At 38.8% G+C, this 13,289-nt stretch overlaps 2 long non-coding RNA genes across 2 annotated transcripts in view; both read right to left on the bottom strand.

Moving 5' to 3' along the window:
• LOC132076103 (uncharacterized) overlaps positions 1–13,289 on the bottom strand; it is a 772,278-nt gene that overhangs the window by 37,026 nt on the left and 721,963 nt on the right. The gene's annotated exons all lie outside the window — the stretch shown is intronic.
• LOC132070036 (uncharacterized) lies at positions 1,347–7,345 on the bottom strand. Its single transcript, XR_009417942.1, has 3 exons — positions 7,274–7,345; positions 3,069–3,137; positions 1,347–1,780 (listed from the first exon to the last, which is right to left on the bottom strand). It is a non-coding gene; the product is annotated as an uncharacterized LOC132070036 (long non-coding RNA).

The following is a 13,289-nucleotide window of genomic DNA, read 5'->3' as shown; positions in this document are numbered from 1 at the left end:
GGAGATATGAGTTGGCTTGTCTGGTTTGGTGGCACATCCCAAGGCATCTGGATGTTATTCACTAAGAAACTGTGTTCCAACATGGAAGGATCTTGTGTGCTAAACTGAGGAGCAATCTGATAACTATTGAACCAAATTTCAGTTAAATGAAAATGATTACTTTCTCTCCCTGCTTGTACAAAGACTGTTAAGAGGCTTAGAGATACTTCAGAAACATGAATGGCAAATCACTTTTTATGTTCCATATTTATAGTATAAGAGATGATTCAAGAAATATATCTCTTGCAAAAAAAACCCAAAAACCCTAAGACATTATTAGCTTCACATATGGAAGCTTAACCTTAGAAGTGCTCTTTTTTTAAGTGAGCAAGGGAGGGGATAATGGGACAAGCAACATTTTTTGCTATCAAACCCTCTGCTTTATAATGCACTGTGAATCATATAGCAATTTTTTTCCCTTCTTTTATGCAGAATTGCTCAACTGAATTCACTAACTTACAAATCAAAACATACCCCCATTCCCAGAGTAATATATCATTACTAAATCCCTTTTCTGTAGTCTCACTAAAAGTATATGGCTATACTTAATATCCAAGGGAAATTTCTTAATGTCATTCACAACTTGTGCTCTACAACAGTAACTCTGCAAAAACAGATAAAACTGTACATGTTGAATAGCACTAGTAAAAATAAAATTTTACAAAAAAGGAAAAAAGTGTGTTTAGATTCAGCCAATATTTCTTGAAAATAAATATTGTAAGAGGTGCAGGTGTAGACAGCTAGTGAGGATCTGTGACTTTGGAACAAGAAATAGCATATTCAACTTCATGCTTTGAAAGCAGAAACTTTGGAAACTAAAAAACAGAGGATGAAATAAAATTACTATATACTTCGGCTATACACAGGAAAATGTTGCTGCTGACTACCAGTCCATGAGTCATGTAGAGCAACAATTTTACTGAGTTTTCAATGAAAACTCATTCACTTTTGGTAGTTGCTGTCATGGGAAAGGCAAAGACAGAAGCCTGATATAACAAAACTGTAAGAAAAAAGATGCTTTGATTGGATTGTTTTAGGGTTTTTTTTCTGTGTAACACACACAGATTCTGGGTAGTTGGGTCATGCAGAAGGAAACTAGTGTGTCAGCCATATGTGGGTGCTTGATTATTTGCAGTGATGACTAACTGCATTTTATTTTGGTTGAGTGATGCTCATTTTCTTCACAGTGCTGTTGGAAGGAGAGTTTCTTACTTGCATAGTGAAATATTTTAATCTGACACTAATAATAAAGGAACCATTACTCATAGCCATGATTGCTAGTTTAATTCTTTCACTATGATGCAGGCTGATAGCTCCATACAAATGTAGCCCTTTAATCTGGAATGGCTTGGAAAATGGCCAGAATTTGAAATTCATCTCAGGGAGTCAGCTATTATTCCTTGATGAAAGAGAAATTTCGCCATCCAAAATAAAGACAAACTCTATATGAAATAAATGAATAACTTCTCTAACACTCTTCCAAACTCTCTACAGCTTTTGTGGGCTGGTAATTCTAAGTATTACACATAAGACTAACAACATTATATAAGAAATATTAGAATTTTGCAAAAATTTCTCTGATTTCCTGGAATGAGAGATCTCCTAGCACAAATACTCCATTTTCTTCAGTGACACAAGTTAAATTAAGGTTCTTAACTTTAGAGATAAAAGCAGATATTTCCTAAGAGCTTATTCAAAGTATTCCAGTTTTTGTCTGTGGGATGTTAGAGTTCATGGATATCTGAAACATGCAAAAATGCAGTTAATTAGTACAGTGTTCAGCTGATATCCTATACAAATTCTATATTATTCTGTCATTTAAGAATAATTAGAGCACATCATTTAGATCTTAGGCGAGCTGTGGCTTTCACTGCAGGTATGAAATAGAGAAATCTCAGTACCTTTACTCTCTCGTCATTGTTTTATTTGCTTATTGTGATTCCACAGTTATATTATTTCTATAGTTATTGCTATTGTTACATCATTATAATTACATTGATCATTCTGCCTCAGGAATTTAAGTCTGAATTATTGATCTTAAAGCTTGCAATTAATTGTTGCTGACATTGTAAAAGTGGAACCAGTTTAACAAATTGGTGATTCAGCTGCAATCATTTCCTGCAGTAGAGACACTCTTCTTGAGCTGCAGGCCATGAAATGGAGTAAACCATGACTTGGCTTATTCCAGGTTTCAGTGGCATGAGAAATACTGTCTTCAGAGATTTATTCTTTAATGATCAATGTGTTTGAATGACCATCATAATTCCTCTTTTCCACAAGACTTATCTTCTGTAACATATTTTTTTTGTTAACTGAGAGGGATTCCTGGAGAAATGGAATTTTCTGGATGATATGGTTTAGTCAGAAGACTTAATAAACATAATTTTGACCGAGAAATATTTAATATCTTCCTCACTTCTATGGAATTGGCAATTGTTGCAACAAGAGGCATGGTCGTCTGTAACAAGATGCCTACTTGTTACAATTACACAATTGACAATGTGCATTTTGATCTAATAACTTTCAAAACCACTTGTTTAGGGGTGAGTAAATATTTGTCCAGGGAAATTTCCCTCTATTTAGAGAAGAACTAGATTAAGTGCTTGGGTCTTTGACTTTACCCCTACCCTAGCTCTTCACAGGAAATGCAGTTGACTTAATAGACATTTTTAGACCAACCATTTAGGGTTTTGAATCATTAAAATTATTGAGTATCTAAGGTTAAATTCAAATTTAAAGTGGGAATGAAAACAGAAACATTAGCAGCTTAATACAAAATTAGATTATTTAAATTCAATGATACAGAACGTTTCTATCCTATGTTGGCAGAATAACAAAGACATGAATGAAATTAAAAAAAAAATAGAACTTTCAATAATTGCCACCCACCATAAGTTGGCTTAAGGTAGGTGTTATTGTGAAAAATTACTTGCGTCCTGCTAGCATGGGATGAGTTTTCTGTTCTTTTAATATGGACTCTGTGAGTGTACTATGCCTTCCTTTAATATATTTCTAGTCTGAAATTATACCTTTTATGCTCCAGGATCTTCACTTCAGGGTTTTTGCTGTTGTCAGCAATGCAGTTCTTGTTACTGGACCTGAACAAGAGGTGATGGTTGTTCTTTTATGTATTCTTACGTGTATTGAGCTGAAGGTGCATTTCTGTTCCCTATTACTTTACAATTTACTTTATGCGCAATCATCCATATATTCCACCTCTTAATTAAGGTCTCAAAACCTTATTCTTTTCATTAACTTTCTGACTCTAACTTTCACAAACAAGCACAACAGATTTTTTTGCATTGTTTCTAACAGTTTGTTTATGTCGCTGCCAGTCACTATGATCCTCCAGTTTAATTTTCTATCAACTAACTAAAGGCAAGAGAATATTCAAGGCCTTTCTTTACTCTGTTCCTGCCTGGACAATTTCTCCTTTTCTATTTTGGCCTCAGGCTCCTTTACTTAACTCATTCAAATGAAAGTCTCAGCATCTTCTAACAAGTGTATATATATATATATATGTATGTTTATGAACATATATATATATGTATGTCATGGTTTGATGCTGGCGCAATGCCAGTGCCCCCATGAAAATACATTCTCCCTGGTGTCTACTGTGAGATGGGACCAGGAATAGAGCAAAGCAGGCTCCAGCTTAGGAATAGAAGTGAAAAAAAAACCCACTATGTTAACCTACAATATATAAAAGAAACACACAAAACTCAGGATGAAAACACTTTCCAAACATTCCTCCTCCCCCCAACCAAGTTCCCAATGCATCACACTAAGACAAAACCTTAAACTCCCAATTCAGTTGCCATCCCTCAGATCACCAACTCTCAGTCCATCACCACCCTCCAGATAATCAATCCTCAGTTCATCAAGAGCAGAGGAGTCCCTCTTGTGCCATAGGCTTCCCCAGGAAACACTGTTGGAACCTCGTGTGTTTCCATGTCACTTGTGGCACTGCCCAGAGAACATTTGCCATCATGACATTGTCCTTCCATATCCAGGGCTCTCACAACTGCACATGGACCAGAGCTGCTTCTGGGGTTTTCCTTTATAAGGATGCGTTGTCCAGTTCCAAAAAGAGCACAGTCTCTCACCTTCAGGATAACTGTCCTCCCCAAATTTCACGTCTTGGGGCCGAGGGGTCTCAACACTGAACTCTCTTGGCTCTGGGGCATTGCCTCCCCCTAGATGCAGTCTCTGTCACAGGAACATGGTTCTGTCCATGGCTATATAAGAAAAGTCCAGCCAAAGGCCACTCCATCTCCTGCCACCTAGAATTCTTCTCTCAGACATCTTTCACTTGCACAAACTTGCATCACACTTGCCCATTTCCTGCCATTCATCCCTATCTCTCTTCCCATTCAGCTCCAGGAGGATCAGCATTTGTGAGGTTTCCATCATGCAAGAAAAGGGTTAAAAATCTCAGGCTCTGCCTGTCCAGAACTCCCACAATTGCCCTGCTGGGCACCTTCTCACTGCAACCCCCCTTCTCCTTCTCAACCAGCCTCTATCAAATTTCAAGGTGGCACAGGCACAGACACCAGCACGCTCTCTCTATCTCCTGGGGGCTGGCTGCTCAATGTCTCTTGGTGCTCCTCCACCCTTCCACCCTCAGGGCCCAGGCCTACCTCACCCAGCCACAGCAGCCAGGCAGGGGAGAGCTCTGAGCTCTTTCACCACCAGAACCCAAGAGAAGTTTTCCTGGGAGCTCTCTGCTTTTATCCCCCTGGCCTCCCCTCCCCTGCCTAGCAGAAATGTACCTTCTCTCGCCATATGGGGAACGTCTGCCTTGGATACCAGAACCTCTGATCTGTACTGTGGAGATTTGGAGAAGGTCTTCTTTAATCTCCTCTCTGAGCTTCTTGTGATTCTCCTCTAAGCCTGGTTATCCTTCTTTCAGTGTTGCAGAAAAATAGAACAGATGGCCCACAGCCCACCACTCTGTTCTGTATTTGTAAAGGGTTCTGAGAGCATCTTTACCCATGCTGATGGTACTGGTTCCTTCAAGGTCTACTACAAGTATGATTTCAGCATCATTCAGCAGTCAGAGGACAAGTTGTTGGAGTACTGGGGAGGGGTGATCTATGAAGCCCTGGACTGGGAAATTGACAACCAAGTGGAGCAAGAACTGAGCGATCCTTTGGAGAAGCTGCTGTGACTCATGTTGAAACTGGATGACAGGGCAACAGAACCACCAGGCACCCTGCAGGATGTTATCAAGGCCTGTGAGGAGCACTTGTCCATGCCTTCTGAGGCTACCAGCCATTATGAAATGACCTGTAAGAATATGTTTACTGACTATATGGAAGTACAGAAGTTTGTGACATCATCCGGACCTCTCCTACCCACCAAAAAATATCACAGTTTGACGCTGGCACAATGCCAGTGCCCCCATGAAAATACCTTCCAAACATTCCTCCTCCCCCCAACCAAGTTCCCAATGCACCACACTAAGACAAAACCTTAAACTCTCAATTCAGTTGCCATCGCTCAGATCACCAACTCTCAGTCCATCACCACCCTCCAGATAATCAATCCTCAGTTCATCAAGAGCAGAGGAGTCCCTCTTGTGCCATAGGCTTCCCCAGGAAACACTGTTGGAACCTCGTGTGTTTCCATGTCACTTGTGGCACTGCCCAGAGAACATTTGCCATCGTGACATTGTCCTTCCATATCCAGGGCTCTCACAACTGCACATGGACCAGAGGTGCTTCTGGGGTTTTCCTTTTAAGGGTGCTTTGTCCAGTTCCAAAAAGAGCACAGTCTCTCACCTTCAGGATAACTGTCCTCCCCAAATTTCACGTCTTGGGGCCGAGGGGTCTCAACACTGAACTCTCTTGGCTCTGAGCCATTGCCTCCCCCTAGATGCAGTCGCTATGTCACAGGAAAAAAACAGTTCTGTCCATGGCTATATAAGAAAAGTTCAGCCAAAGGCCACTCCATCATCGCCTACCACCTAGAATTCTTCCCAACTTCTCTCAGACATCTTTCACTTGCACAAACTTGCATCACACTTGCCCATTTCCTGCCATTCATCCCTCTCTCTCTTCTCATTCAGGAGGAGGATCAGCTGTCAGGCTGACAGCTCTGCTTGTCCAGAACTCCCATGGCTGCCTTGCTGGGCACCTTCTCCCTGCAACACCCCCCCCCACACCCTTCTCCTTCTCAGCCGGCCTGCTATCAAATTTCAAGGTGGCACCAGCAAAGACACCAGCTCTCTCTCTATTTCTTCTGGGGGTGGGTGGCTGCCTGTTGTCTCTTGGTGCTCCTCCACCCTTCCATCCCCAGGGCCCAGGCCTCCCTCACCCAGCCGCAGCAGCTGGGCAGGGGAAGACTGAATCTTTGGTTCTCTGACCGGAACCAAGAAAAAGTTTTCCTGGGAGTTCTCTGCCTTTAACACCCTGTATTCTCAGAGGCATATCCATGTCCCCAATGGCCACACCAGGTGCCAATATTTAAATCTGAGCACGTATTGGTGTGACCACAGCATCCCAAAAAACTCACTTCCTCTCAAACCACAACAATGTATATGTATGTAATTTAATTATTTGAACCATTGAAGTTGGAGGTGTCATTAAAGCAGTTGAGAATGAGATTTTGGAGCTGAAAAGTTCTGAAACAGTTTATTTCTTATCTGTTTACTTGACTGATGAGTCTCTGGCAAACAAAGAACTTTTGTGGCTTTCTGATTACCCTTGCATGTTACACTGATGTCAGGAACAAGATGTCTTTGATTATGAGCTTGTCTCACCCTGGGGTCAATTTCAGACTTCAGCTGTTTTAGCTTAAATTTTAGCCCTCCACAAAACTGCACATTCATTTAAAATGCCAGAACTTTCTTCCCAGATTTAATTTAATTTGTTTGCTTCAACAAAATATATGCTTTGTGGGTGAAAATCACCTGTCTTGTGAGGGATCCAGTGAACACAGAACATGGAATGACATCTACTTGGAATAGCCTGGAGGGAAAGCAGAGCACTGCAACAGAGAACAGTGTCTCTCAGCAGATTTAGGGCAAAGCTGAGAGCAAGATCCACTCTTGAAATTCCCTGACTTGGGATGAAAATGACCCTTCTGAAGCTGCTGGTTGGAAATTTTCTTCAGAAATCGCCTAGCATATTTTAAATTGCCACAAAATTTCCCAATTTTATCAGAAATACTGAAGTGCAAAGTTAGCCCAAAAGAAGGAAATTGTTTTCATCTTATTGCAAAGCTCCCATACCTTCTCGGTGATTTCTCACGGGCTTCTCCTCACAGCACTGACTCCTTCTTCTCCACAGCACAGCCAACAAACTTCAACTCTCTTCTCACCCAGCTAACCCACTCTTTTATAGCACTCATCCTTATTGGACACAGCTGTGGCCTATTAAGGACAGGCCTGTTCCTAATCTTTGGTGATTATCAGAGCTGCACCTCCTAAGGTGTGAGACTACCTTCTGCATTATCTTTATTTTCTTATATTCCATCCCTCCACAGGAAATCTGCTGAGAAAAACAGAAATTATAGAAATAGAACAAGGCCAAAGCTTTTCTTCATGCATTTAAATAAATGTAGAGTATTTTATAAATATAACCCCCACCCCACCCCCCCAAAAAAATATTCAGAGTTTTAAATGAAGACTGAAAGGTATTCACTTAAAATGCAAGCATATAAAACATTTAACCCAGGCTGTGGGCAACAGTGCTGAGTGACATTGTAATGCTTTTTCTATTAATTCTGAAATGGCTGTGGGCAAATAATCACTACTTGAGAATGAAACAGAATTCAGAATAACATTTGCCTCCTACATTCTCTTGCGAAGATCAACAATTAGGAGATTCATAACATGCTTGCTGATGAAATAAAGGTTTCCAGAGAAAGACACATATTTATTGGAAAAATAAAAAATTTTCAAGATTATGAGTCAGTTCTCTTTCTCTCTTTCCCTTCATGAAACAGTCAGCCTGGTGCTCTTTTGCTGGCTATTAAATGGAGAACATCTGTGGATATTTGTGAATGAAATTAAAGAATTCTAAAATTAATTTTTAAGAAAGGAGAATGCAGACTAAGCCCAGTAACCAGTGGGGTCTGTGGCTGTGCCCATTCTTACTGTGTCCTGAACCCTGTGGATTTGGTAATAGTGTCTATAGGACCCATTTACTGTTGGAAGATCCAGCTTTTCAGGTGATGTCTCAAAACAGTGTCCCAGGGCCATAATGAGAAATTTGAGGAAGATCCCAAGGCAAAAGCCTGGGAATGGATGGTTAGTAGTAACATCACTGACACTGGACAGACTGTTCACTGTAGGCACTCCACTTGTCTTCAAATGTTTTTGTATCAGTCATAGAAGTACAAAGATTATACCACATGAGATTTTTGTGTAATAAATATTTTTGTAATAAACATTGGTTTATTTTACTTGTTTTTCATTTAAATGAATATACTATTTTCCTCTTTTTGTTCATTGGTTAAAATGTTAACTAAAATTCAGTACATTCATAGTCCCTGAAGCCTTCCCACTTAAATGATTCACTGATTTACTGCAGAATCAGTATGTGTTTGCAGTTCCAAATTGGCATTCAATCTCTTTGGCAGATTTCATAAAAGAGCCATTTAAGAGTGATTTTTCTAGATAGGATGTCTTGATATATTCCAAAATTTATTGGTTTTGAGATACTGTAGGCATTCATAACATGGCTGACAAAATGTGGCAAATATAGTAACTGTTTAATTTGGTGAATTTTTCACTCTTTATGCTTTTTCATAAAAGAAAACCTAGTCCTGTCAATTATATGACTTCTAGCCTTTGTTTCTTGCCAACAGTGTTAAAGATTTTCTGTTATAGTTTCTTTTTAATGGATATGATCTGGTTGTCACTTTGGTGTTTATGCCTGTTTTCCTGTTACACTTCCTAACCCTTCCACAAAAAACAGTGGAAATTATTTTTGACATGTCTAAGCTATCTCTTTTTGAGATGTTTTTAGATTTTCCAGTTTTCTATGTTGCAGTACAGAATGGAATTCAGTTATGCCTAAAAAAAAAAAGGTAAAAATATTTTTTAAGTTAAGTATTTTTTAATAATTGCAGTTATGGTCAGTAAGCATCTGAGCTTACGGCCAAGAGTCTTTGCTTTTCTTTCCTCCTCATGGCTTTTCTTTCAGTGGGAGTTTAATCTGTCTCTGCTGTATGGACATCAACTGTTCTGCAACTGCATTCAGTGGAACACAGTGTTTTAAAGCTTTTGTTAACTCTTTGGAAACATAAATTGCATCAATCTCTGTGGTGAAAAGATGTTTAGACAATGCATGGGAGCTGAGTACTTTCTTGGCTGGCTTTAAAGAAGTAGCCCTCTACCATTTCTGTTGTAATCTCCAATATAAGAACAAGCGCTGTATACTTGGTCTCCGTAATCTAATCCTGTTTAGTGAGTAATATTTTATATTCTAAAATAACTGTTTGGGAAGTTTCAAGTGGAATGTTCTATATTGAAGTCATGTGAAGTAAAAATGTAGATAAAAGACATGAACTTAGGGCTATGCGTGATTTTTTTTAAAGTCAGACTAATCTGTTTTATTCTGTCCATGACTGGGGTCAATGATAAAAGTGTCACCGTAGGACACAACTGTCTTCTCTAAATGTTCAATTATACAAAATCTTGCTCTCAAGAGAGTTTTTTCACTAGTTTTGAAAAGGTAGCAATGTTTACTTGCTTTCTGATACAGAAGAATTAAAAAGAGGTTATGGCAGTATTTTGAAACTTGAACAATGACTCAAACTCAGAGATTTTTACTCATTTTTGGTGCTAAAGTTGAGTCAAGCTCACAAACTCTGTGCAATTTCACATTCTTATTTTGCCTCTACGTGTCTCATTTTGTCATCTTTAAACTTAACTGCCCCTTCACATAGAGCAGGAAAACATATCCAGCTGTTTACTTCAGGTTTTTTCCCGGTTCTGTGTCAAGTGAAGAAAGCTCTGACTTGCAGGTTCTACTGCTTATCTGTATATTTATCATTTATCCTTCTATATCTCCTCTCTAATCCAAACCATACAGAACTTTTTTATTTTATACAGCACAGAAATCCTGCCAGACTAATTTTCTCCTTTAGAAATGGGCTGAATATTTGAAGAACTATTTATCTCTTTGAATATCTGACTTTATACTTCATAATAACTTCAAAGGTCAGACACTCCCCTGGTAATGCAAAATGCTATTAGGTCGAAAGGATCAAGATTATAAACCATCACTTTTTAGATAACACGTGTATTGTGTCATTTCTTGAATCTGTACCAGGCAACCCCATATTTCACACTTTTAACAGAAAAAATTAGACATGGAGGGAGATGGCTAGAGTAGCAAGATAAGCTATGGGCAATACAGTAACAGGAAATTCATAAAGGTAAAACCTCAACTATTTTAAAGGTCAGTGAACTATTTTTGTTTAAGCCTTATGGAACTTATTATTAAAAAAACATGCCAAAGATGAGAGAAACCTTTACAGCTAAAATTTTTAGCAGCTTAGTTTCCAAGAACACGCAGTGGGACAAATCCTTTAACTGAGATACAGAAGGCATTAAATAAATCAGTTGTCTAGTGGAAATGGAATTTAGGAATATATGTTCACAAAAACAATACAAGAAATTACCTGAATGGTGCTTGCAAATTTGTCAATGCTGCAGGCTTTGTGCAGTTTCCAAGATATCTGCAGCTGTGTTATTGGACTTGTTGAACCTGTAGAGCCTCCTCAGTAGGATTTCTTCAGACTGAGCTGACTGGTTTGGCACCTTTCTTTGCCTGATTCTTGCAACCTGGCTGGTAAGATGACTTGACTGAGGCCAGAGAGTCTCTGGATTATTTCTGCTTTCTCACTGATACTGTCCAAGGGAAAAGGTATGCTTTATCTGTGTGAGAACACAGCGGCTCAACTTGCTGAAGCAGATTCTAGATGGAGGGTTCAGTTTTGTAAGTGCCCACCTGAGGTGAGCAGACCATGCAAGAAACTTTTGCAGAAACTGGCTTTTGACTTTTCCCATGGGCATGGCTTGGTGGTATGGAGCACTGGCTTCCTGAATCTCTAACTGCCTCTTATACAGTACAAGGGCAACTTTGGGATCTGTCCTGCCTCGTGGCTGGGCACAACACTTCAGGTTGCTGGCTGTGTGCTGCCTTCATTGAACACTGCCCTTGATGTGAGAAAAGCCAGCACAGAGAACTGATGTTTACCAGTCTCCCTTTATAGACTTGAATTGCTGTGGTAAAATGTGCTGAAAAAAGGCAACAGAGTGATCAGATAGATAGAACACTGCATAAAGAGATGAGAGGATGTTTCCTTGTTTACTGAAACCCCTACTGCCTCAACTGTCAAGTTGTTGGAACAATTCTTTACTCTCTTCAGGAGAATATTTATTTGAAGTTACAGCTGTTACATCCTTTATGATACTTCTCATCCTGTTCCCACTGCTCTATACCCCTTTGTATTTTCTTCCTCATGTATTTAATTGCTACCAGGTACTTAAGAAATTAATTATTTTGGAAATATTTTCCTAATTATTCTATCATGTTACAACACTTTGACTAAGAGAGGACATAATGTAGACACAATAGAATTTGAGAAAATAATTTCAGAAGAAATAGAAAATCTTCATGCTACAAAACAATTGTTTCAATGAAAGGGAAAATATGTATTGATTTTGATATTTTCTTTTTCTTTTGTCATTCTTTACCTATATTGCTTTCTCATCACTTTCATGGCTGTTACTATTAGGTCACCCACTTGCACTGCCACTGACATAACCCCTAACAGGAAGCCCATTTGTCTACCTGAATTCACCTATGGAATAATAGAGGAGATGCTTCTATTTGCACACCTGGTCTTCTCTCACATATTTCTGCAGGCTGTGGAGAAGCTGGCAGCATGGAGTTCCTAATGGTATCCTTTTCCCAGAGTACCTGTTACTTGTGAGGCACATTTATTATTGCACTCACTGTCAAGCAGCACCAGTAAAGTTCATCTTTCAGATGTGGCAAGTTCTGATCCTGTTGCTTTTTGTCTCCTGCCAAAACATTTCACTGCAGTTTTCAATCACAAATGCCTTGCAGCTCTGTGGGCTGTGAGGATTATTAGAAATGACCATCCTAATTTGCATGCAGGATGGCAAGGTACAGGGAAAGGGAGTCAGTTTCTTGCAGATACAGCTTGCTTTTAACAGCACAGCAGGCTTCCCTGTCACTCCTCCTCTTCATAGGTCAAAAGCTGCATTAATGTGCACCACCACATTAATGCGCTCCACATTCATGGAGCTGAATGGATTAATTCAGGTAGAGTAGAATTTGACTCAGTGCTCTTGTATAAATTCTCCCATTCTATGGAAAACAGACCCAAGAAGAAATTAAGATTTACCATTAATTTCAGAGCTCATTTTGAAAGTTTGGCTCAGTTATTATATTTATAAATGTCAAATTGAAAAAATAAAAAGTATTAGCTTCTTCTTATGAATATTTTAAAGAAATTAAATAACCACATTATTTTATGCTGTTACTAATGCTAACTTAATTAAGTCATAAAAGAATTAAATGAGCTTAACCAGTCCCTCTGGAGGCTGAAAACCAGATAGTTTAGCATAGAAATATTCCTAAAAACAGAGATGTCAGGATATTTGAGGATTCACTTAGATAAGAATTACAGAAGGACATCTGAAGCTGGGATAAACATGACATCTCCTTTCTCCCACTGAGGATGTCAGATGTTAAAAAAAACTTTTTTTTTTTTTTTTTTCCTGTAAGTTGTTAAGTGATTTTGCAACCTTTTTTTGGTGAAAGTAGTATTGAGTTTTGAGTGGTTGTTGGCTCAGTAGCACTGGTGAGCAAAGTAAACAGTCTCTATTTCCCCTATGAAGTGAACATGAAAGTAGACAGTCACTATAATATTGGTATCCCAGCAAGCAAACAAATTATGTTTAGTTTCAAGTAAATTAAGAACAAAAAAGTTCTTAACTTCTCTCTCTTATATTCCAGTTACATACATTCCAGTAGATTTCAAAATGTGAATTAAATCACCTTCCAGTAGATTTCAAAATGTGAATTAAATCACATTCCAGTAGATTTCAAAACGTGAATTAAGTCAAACTGAATCAAAAACCCTCAAAAAACAAATGAAAATAGAGGATATTAAAAAAATAGTGTTTGTAGAGAGCTTATTCAAGGCATTGTGTTAAAAAAGATGTGGGTCTGAAGAGAGAAGAAACTCTGATGAGAACAGAA

Source organism: Ammospiza nelsoni, chromosome 1 (genome assembly GCF_027579445.1).
Source record: "Ammospiza nelsoni isolate bAmmNel1 chromosome 1, bAmmNel1.pri, whole genome shotgun sequence".
Lineage (NCBI taxonomy): Eukaryota > Metazoa > Chordata > Aves > Passeriformes > Passerellidae > Ammospiza > Ammospiza nelsoni.
The sequence above is the reverse complement of the archived record's forward strand: the minus strand, read 5'-3'. Positions and strand labels throughout refer to the sequence as shown.